At 38.1% G+C, this 7,569-nt stretch overlaps 1 long non-coding RNA gene across 1 annotated transcript; it reads left to right on the top strand.

Moving 5' to 3' along the window:
* The first annotated feature begins 6,585 nt into the window (after positions 1-6,585).
* LOC147497369 (uncharacterized) lies at positions 6,586-7,118 on the top strand. The gene is made up of 3 exons (XR_015195333.1): positions 6,586-6,728; positions 6,844-6,904; positions 7,034-7,118. It is a non-coding gene; the product is annotated as an uncharacterized LOC147497369 (long non-coding RNA).
* The last annotated feature ends 451 nt before the right edge of the window (positions 7,119-7,569 follow it).

Below are 7,569 nucleotides of genomic sequence, written 5' to 3'. Positions count from 1 at the left end.
ACAAGTAATAAAGGAATTTAGATCTAAACAATGATAAATAACAAAAATCAAAATTGACAAACTAACTATTTTATTTATCAAACTAATGAAGAACAATGATTCTAAGAGTTTAATCTAAAACAAGAATTGAATTTAAACTAAACTTAATTTTTATTTAATGAAAACTATAGAATTATCTATAGTTTTAGGTCTAACTAGCTACCATTAACAAAGAGCTAAGCTTTGGTTTTTATATGTTCAGATCCAAAAATCGTGCATGGGCTTGGATCCATGTTTTGGGCCAGAGAATCAGGCCCAAAACCCAATACTTTCAGTCCAAAAAGGCCTCTTCAGCTGCAGTTGGCTTCGACAGACTTTTTGTCCACTTCTGCTCCTCCGATTAGGCCAAGGCTTAGACTATTGGAAAGCTCTTTCAGAGCCGGTCGTTTTGACATAAGGTAGACCCAATTCCGAGGTCTGAGTCCAAATATACGGCCTTCGAAAGTTTTGCTGACTTTGTGTGTTGTTTCTGCCCGCGTTGACTTTGACTTTTCAGCTTTGACCGGGCTTTAGAAAGGCTTTGTCTTCTTGAATCTTGGCCTTTAATCACAGAACTCCTTAGCAACCAACCATTACTCCTTTATCTCATCAAAGTGGCACATTTCTGCACATAATTGACTTTGAAGCCCTCGAAAGCGCGAAAAACACGTAATTAGTATTAACTCTTAATTATTACTCACAGAATTGGTCTAAAAGTATGACTGTTACAGGGTTAAAACTACAGTTTTGGGCTCTTATCAATTACCTACATATTAACCTAGTTTCTAAAAACTATTCTAATCCAGAAGCTCACGTGAAACTTCTAGATTATTAAGAGAAAATAATACCAATATTCCTAAGTGTATAACATAAATTCTTATTTATATTTTTGAATTTTTGATTTTTTTTACTAGAAAACAAGTGCATATTGTACATATCTATATCCTAACAAATGCCTTAAATTACTTGTGTTTCTATGCCACCCCCAAACAAAAGCATGCTTTGTCCTCAAAGTATTTAAATAAAAAGGTTAGAAAAAAACCATGGAAACGCATGAAATTTTGGAACATCTGCAAAACAAAGTTAAAACATACTAATATAGATAAATAAAAATAGAAGCAACTCTCTATGAGTTCCACCCGTTATGGGGTAACAAAAAGGTAAATTGCTTGGGACATAAGCAGACACGAACAAAAATAAAAACTTACCTCCTATCCAGCATTTAGGCATCATCATCCTCGTCTACATAGAAGTGAGGTTCTTTTGCGTCCTGCCACACCATGATAACTTGCCAAGCCTCTCTCCATGTATCGTCAACTCGTGCTAGCCTGTTAAGTGTTACTCTGTCAGTAAATGTGTCCATTTTGACTCCACGATTCTATCACGGAACCATCCTTCATTGGTGTTACTTCGGAACAAATCTTCAAAAGACTGCTCCGGTATGATATGAGGTGATGTCATCATAACAAATATACTCTAGAAGTGTTGCAAACAACCTTGGAAAAATGCACAAAAAATCAGAAATTTAAGTGGCTGTGAAGGTCATAGCGTGGGGTGTGCTCAAAATTGGCCTGTGAAGGGCGCGGGGTGCGCTCTTGCCTTGCTCGAGGTCCAGGCACTACAGCGCAGGGTGCGCTCAGATTTTGCCTATGAAGGGCGCAGGGCGCAGGGCGCACTCTTGCCTAACTCAAGTTCCAGACACTTCAGCACAGTGTGTGCTCAAAATTGGCATGTTATGGGCGCGGGATGCGCTCCGTATACCTTGAGTGCTCTGCAGTGAAAAACTAAGAGAAAAATGAGAGTGAAAGGTGAGAGTGCAAGGTGATAGGTGTGGTTTGTGAGTGAAGAGTGAATCAAGTATTTATAGAGGTTTAGTTTCTAAAACCAACATCCACAAGTTGCCAAAATTATTAAGGCAATTGCCGAAAACAAAATATTCTAAAACCAAAAAGGAAACAAGTTTGGTGCATATTCCAAATATAAACCAATAATATTTTGGTTGAATTCAAAATATCAACTTCCTAATTCTATTCATTGAAATTCCAACACTACAACAATATATAATTTTAGCCACACCAATATTGGCAACATTCCCAACAACTCATATTTCCATGGTTTGCAAAATTTAACTTCTAAAATGGTAGATAAGATAAAAACAATGCTAAAAATAATAATACCACCCCCAAACAATTCGGGAAAGTGGGATTCATGGAAAATTCATCGCATGCTTGGACAAAAACCAAATTAAATTAAAAATTCAACTAATGATGAAATATTCGAAAACGATTACATAATCCAAATCTAACTAATAAACTAAACAACTCGAAATAAAATTCTACAAAAACAGAGAAATTTCCTAAACACATCACAACTAAACAACTCGCCACGAGACAAGGATGGTTCATGAGATGAAGATGGGCCAGAGTCATCTGGCCTTCTGCGACTGATAAGAGCCCAAAACTGTAGTTTTAACCCTTTTAATAATATCGCTTTTGACCAATTATGTGAACTGTCTCTGTTGCCTGGGAAAACCCCTGTCTTGCTGTCTTGGAAAGAAACTGAATTGATGGGAAAAAGGATGAGTTGTCACCTCTGCCTGGATCTGTGTGTGTGGCTGAGACTGTACTTGTGTGGCAACGACATGTGTGTCCTTCGGCTTATTGCGATGGCGAATCGTGGCTTCTTCTTCCGAGCATCATTTGATCCTGACGATACAATTGAGGTCATAGTTCCACAAGCTAAAACATCTTCAATTTGAGTCCCTGCTGAAACCAAAGCCTGAAAAGATGGATGATAGCTGAGACTCAATCGATTTGCATATTCAAAGTTCACACTTTTTACCACAATTCGAATCTGTTCTGTCTCTGATGGCCTGTCTAGAATCTGAGCTGCCTTTGTCCTCCACCTGGTTACATATTCGGTGAATGTCTCAGTTGGACCTTGCTTGAGTGCCTCCAATTGTCTTCGACCCATCTGGATGTCTGTATTGTATGAAAAATGGGTCACAAAAGCTGTTGCAAGTTCAGCCCACGTTCTCATCTTCTGAGCGTCTGTGTTCATCCACCAAGTCAGTGCCGCACCCTTTAAACTCCTTTGGAATAATTGGACCAATAGTTCTGGCCCGATCCCCATAGGCTGCAAGTAGCTAGCGTACATTTTCACATGGGCTTTAGGACACCCAGTTCCATCATATCTCTCCATCTTAGGGAATTCGAAACCATGTGGAACCCTGATTTGTGGATATGGACAGAGACTATCCAAGTCCAACTCGTCCGCTTTGATTTTTGTCAGTGCTTCCTCAATCTTTTTCAATCTGTCTACCACTGGGCCTTGGTATTGATCTTGGATGATAGGAATTTGATTTTGGGTGTTCATATAAGTGGTAGGTTGTGGTGTCTGTGTGATGTATGGAGGAGGGAACATGAATGGTGTAGAGCTCATGGGTTGGGATATATTTGGGGTGAACATGGGTGTGGATGTATATTGGTTTGGGTTATAGTATGAATGATGAATGGTGGGTTGAGCCATGTAGGTTGAGTCGATATGAGAGATTGGTTGGCTTGGAGTCTGAGTTGGTATAGGAAGTTGTAGTTGGGTGGATTGATGTATGACATTCCTAGTAGGTAGTTGGGTTTGTGGAGTAGGTAGGTTAAGATCAAACCTTGGTAGTGGTAGCGGAGTGGATTGCCCTTGAGACAATTGTCCTTGCCCCATGTTCATGAATTTTGGTAGCATTTCTTGAAACATTCTCTCCATTGCTTGTCTCATTAGTTCTTCCGATCCGGCTGGAAGTGATATTGGATTTTGACTACCTCTATGGGGAGATTGTCCGTTGCTCGATAGTGATTGTTCATCTTGAGAGATAAGTGGGGAACTAACCATTGGTTGAGACGCTAGTGGAAGAGACCCTTGAGGAGAATTAGCTGGTAGATTCTCCATTTCCATAAGCGAGTAAATGGTTGCACGAGATAACCTTAACCCTAACCTTCTATTCCAACTGGCTTCCGGATAAGCCTTCTTCTTTCCTATCTTAACTGAAACACCTCAAAAGAAAACGTAAGTCTGACTCTCTAGGGATTCTCCCCAGTAGTGTCGCCAAAAACCTGTATGCGCAAAAATGTGTACCTAGGTCTATGCAATTGATTTTAGAGTCGCCACTAACTTTACTAAGGAAAAGTTTAGTAAAACCTATGTGAAGGACTAGCCCTCAAAACTAGATGATTATTGGGTTCGGGAGTCAAGGTACGATGTGGGAAGGTGTTAGGCACCCACAATCGCCTGGTAAAAACTAGCCTTACTTCTATTGAGGTGTAACGTGTTAAGATAGGCAAACGAAGAAAGCTTGAAAAATTAATCTACCAAGTTGGATTAAAAACTAATAACTATATGCTATAATAAAACTAAAAAAAAAAAAAGATAACCTAATATGCAATGCTAAAGGAAATAAAAGGAAAAGGAAAGATGTCACCTGATTTGGAATATTGCCTCATACTTGACTGTAGATTGATTGATTGATTGATGATAAACTTGATCTTGCATTGACAATTGTGATTTTTGGATTGAAACAGGTGATTTGAGGAAAAAAACAACTTTTGGTGAAAAGAAGTTTCTACTCAAGATCGACAAGAAGAAAAAGAAGGCTAAAATGAAGAACTAGAAAGAAAAAATGAAGAACACTGAAGAAAAGAAGGCTATTAGCTCTGAATAACTAGGTCCGTTATTAACTCCAAATTCCTAGCTCTAGCTTGCTCTAGATTATTTTTTTATGGGTGAATGAGACCCATATTTATAGCTTTTTGGGATGGATTTCAATATGGTAATGAGTTTGATCAAATGGCTGAGTATTGATGAAGAAAAATCCAATGGCTTGATCTCTTTTTGGTTGCACCTCCTAAATCTGGCCCTTGATTCAAGAGGTGGGATAAGGGGTGCAATCTTGGCCCTTGATCTTTGGATATTTCAGATGGATTAGGGCAAAAAATCAAGCCCTACACGTCCTTAATGAGCCCATAATCCAGGGTTTCCAAACTTGGCTCCAAAATGGCATATTCTCTAGAATATTCTTGATTTTTGGGATCAAATCAAATCAAACAAATAAGGAAGGCTATCTAGGTTTTTGGAGGCTTGAAAATGGGCTAGAAACCCTAATGAAAAGGTCCAACTCGAGCTGGATCCACAGCCCATAAGCACAAGTCCAAAATCCACAAAAAAGGCCCATTTTGACCATATTTTCAATGCTGCAAATTCCCTTTGACCGGGTCAAAATTAGGCAAACTCTTCTTCACAAAAATTGTTAATTAATCCATTAGGAAGGTCCATGAACTCTTAAAAATATCCTTGGGTCGAAATCTTACTCCAAAAAAACGTTGCACTCAACAAAGGCGCATAATCCAAATTGAAACCGGGATAGGGCAAGATTAGGGTTTCCGAAATCCAAAAGTAACCTAGGCAAGCTTGTACTCATTTTGAAGGATTTTTCAAGGGGAATTCAAATATGAAATAATCTCATCCAAAGAAAGAGTGGAAAAAACGAGATTTGGGCTCCAAAGGGTTACAGGGGCATTTTGGTCATTTTCATCTCAAAACTCAGAAAGCAACGAAACTTCAGCCATAGCTAGAACATGATGAGGAGAGTCTAAAGACGCTAAAAGAAGATGAATAGAAAGAATTTTGATATAGAAAAGAAGACTCTAGAAAGCAAATCATCTTATATGATCAAATTTAATTCAAGGCAAAATCGTGAATGAATTATGCCTGAGGTGCAAAAATGGGGTGTCTACAACTGTTATCGTGTATTTGTGTATTTCAGGCATTAGAGTCGAATATATGTAGAAATACGTCCCTTCTACGAGATAAAGAAGCAAATGTTGGTTGTTAAGAAGTTATATGATTAAAGGCCAATATTCAAGGAGAAAAAACCTTTTTAAAGTCAGGTCAAAGTTGAAAAGTCAAAGTCAACGCAGACAGAAATATCACACAAAAGTCAGTAGAACTTCCGGAAGCTGTATCTTTGGACTTAGACTTCGGAATTAGGCCTACCTTATGTTAAAAGGACCGGCTCGGAATGAGATTTCCAATGGTCTAAGCCTTGACCGAATCAAAGGAGCAAAAGTAGACGAAAAGGCTGTTGAAGTCAAATCCAGCTGAAAAGGCCTCTGTGGACTGAAGAAATTGGGTTTTAGGCTCGATTTTCCGGCCCAAAACATGGCTCCTCAGCCCATACATGAAAAAGTGGATCTTGTCTCTTCTATATCAAGAGACAAAAGCTTAGCTCTTAAGTTACTTCGTTTTACTTCATAAAAAAGAGTTTAGGCACTACAAGAAAATGGACTTTTGCCCACGGATACCCGATATTTTTTGCCACGGTCATGAACCCTTGCTATTTTTCCTACGATTATTGACCGTAGCAAATAGTTTTAAGCTCGTAAGCATACTTAAATACCATTACCCACGGTTTACCTGTTACTTGGGCGTGGGTGTCACCTTAACGAGAGAAACCGTCGGGTAAGACTTTTTTTGTCAGATTCACATCCATCGCGTTTTGACCGTGGGGTTAGGGCCCGAAACTGTTGCTAAAACATACACTCGAATACTAAATCGATCAGTTATTCTATTTTCTTCTTCCTCACCACCAATTAGCTTCGCCTCCCACCCCACTTACATTTTCTCTCTCTTTCTCTCTCTCTTTCTACTTCTCTCATCTCGACAAGGTAAGTAAAAGCAAAAAAAAAAACTGTTTCAAGCACCGATTTTTTCCTTTTAGGGTTTTATTTGACAAAATTAGGAGAACTAATTTTTCAATTTTTATTTTCATATGATTTATAGAACGGGAAGGGGATTACAAGCTTTGTTTCTCTTCTCCGAACTCCCCCATTACAAGTTGAAGGTGACGTATAATCTTTTATTATACTATTAAAGATTTTTTTTTTTTTTTTTTTTTTTTTTTTTAATCGATGTTGCACTTGTGAGTATGTAATCATCAAGACCTAATTTATCTTTCGACCAAACATCTCAGATTATTCGACTGTCCTCAACGTGCAACCTTTATTCAAGGTAAAGAATTTAATATTTATCTCATTGTATTGATGGTTTAACTGTTTTTGGTTTTTATTTTTTTTTTTTTTATTACCGTTCTTATGTCTTACTTGGTATTGTTGGACTGAATTTATGAATTGGGGTGTTTAGCTTTTAGTTGTCCGGGCTTGCATCAAGTTTTCTTATAAGTTGGTCAATGTATATCTTTGTTCGTTCTCCGTGAGCTGCTAAGTACTTGCAACACATTCTTTACTTGTTCAATGCCTACTCTTATGAAAAAGCATAATTTACTTGTTCAAAGCCTACTCTTATTCCTTATAGATTGTTTTAGAATAAAGTCGGAAATTAGTGCGTGGGTGAACCCCGAAAAGGGGTCAATGCCTGACTTTTGTATATGAGATAGGTATGATTATGTATAATATGGGTTATAGTTGAACTGATTTACAAGATATTCAGCCATTTGAGAGTGAACAGCTATCCTAAGTTGATCTCTTGGTTGTTGATGAAGCAACCATG

Source organism: Coptis chinensis, chromosome 5 (assembly GCF_015680905.1).
Source record: "Coptis chinensis isolate HL-2020 chromosome 5, ASM1568090v1, whole genome shotgun sequence".
Lineage (NCBI taxonomy): Eukaryota > Viridiplantae > Streptophyta > Magnoliopsida > Ranunculales > Ranunculaceae > Coptis > Coptis chinensis.
The sequence above is the reverse complement of the archived record's forward strand: the minus strand, read 5'-3'. Positions and strand labels throughout refer to the sequence as shown.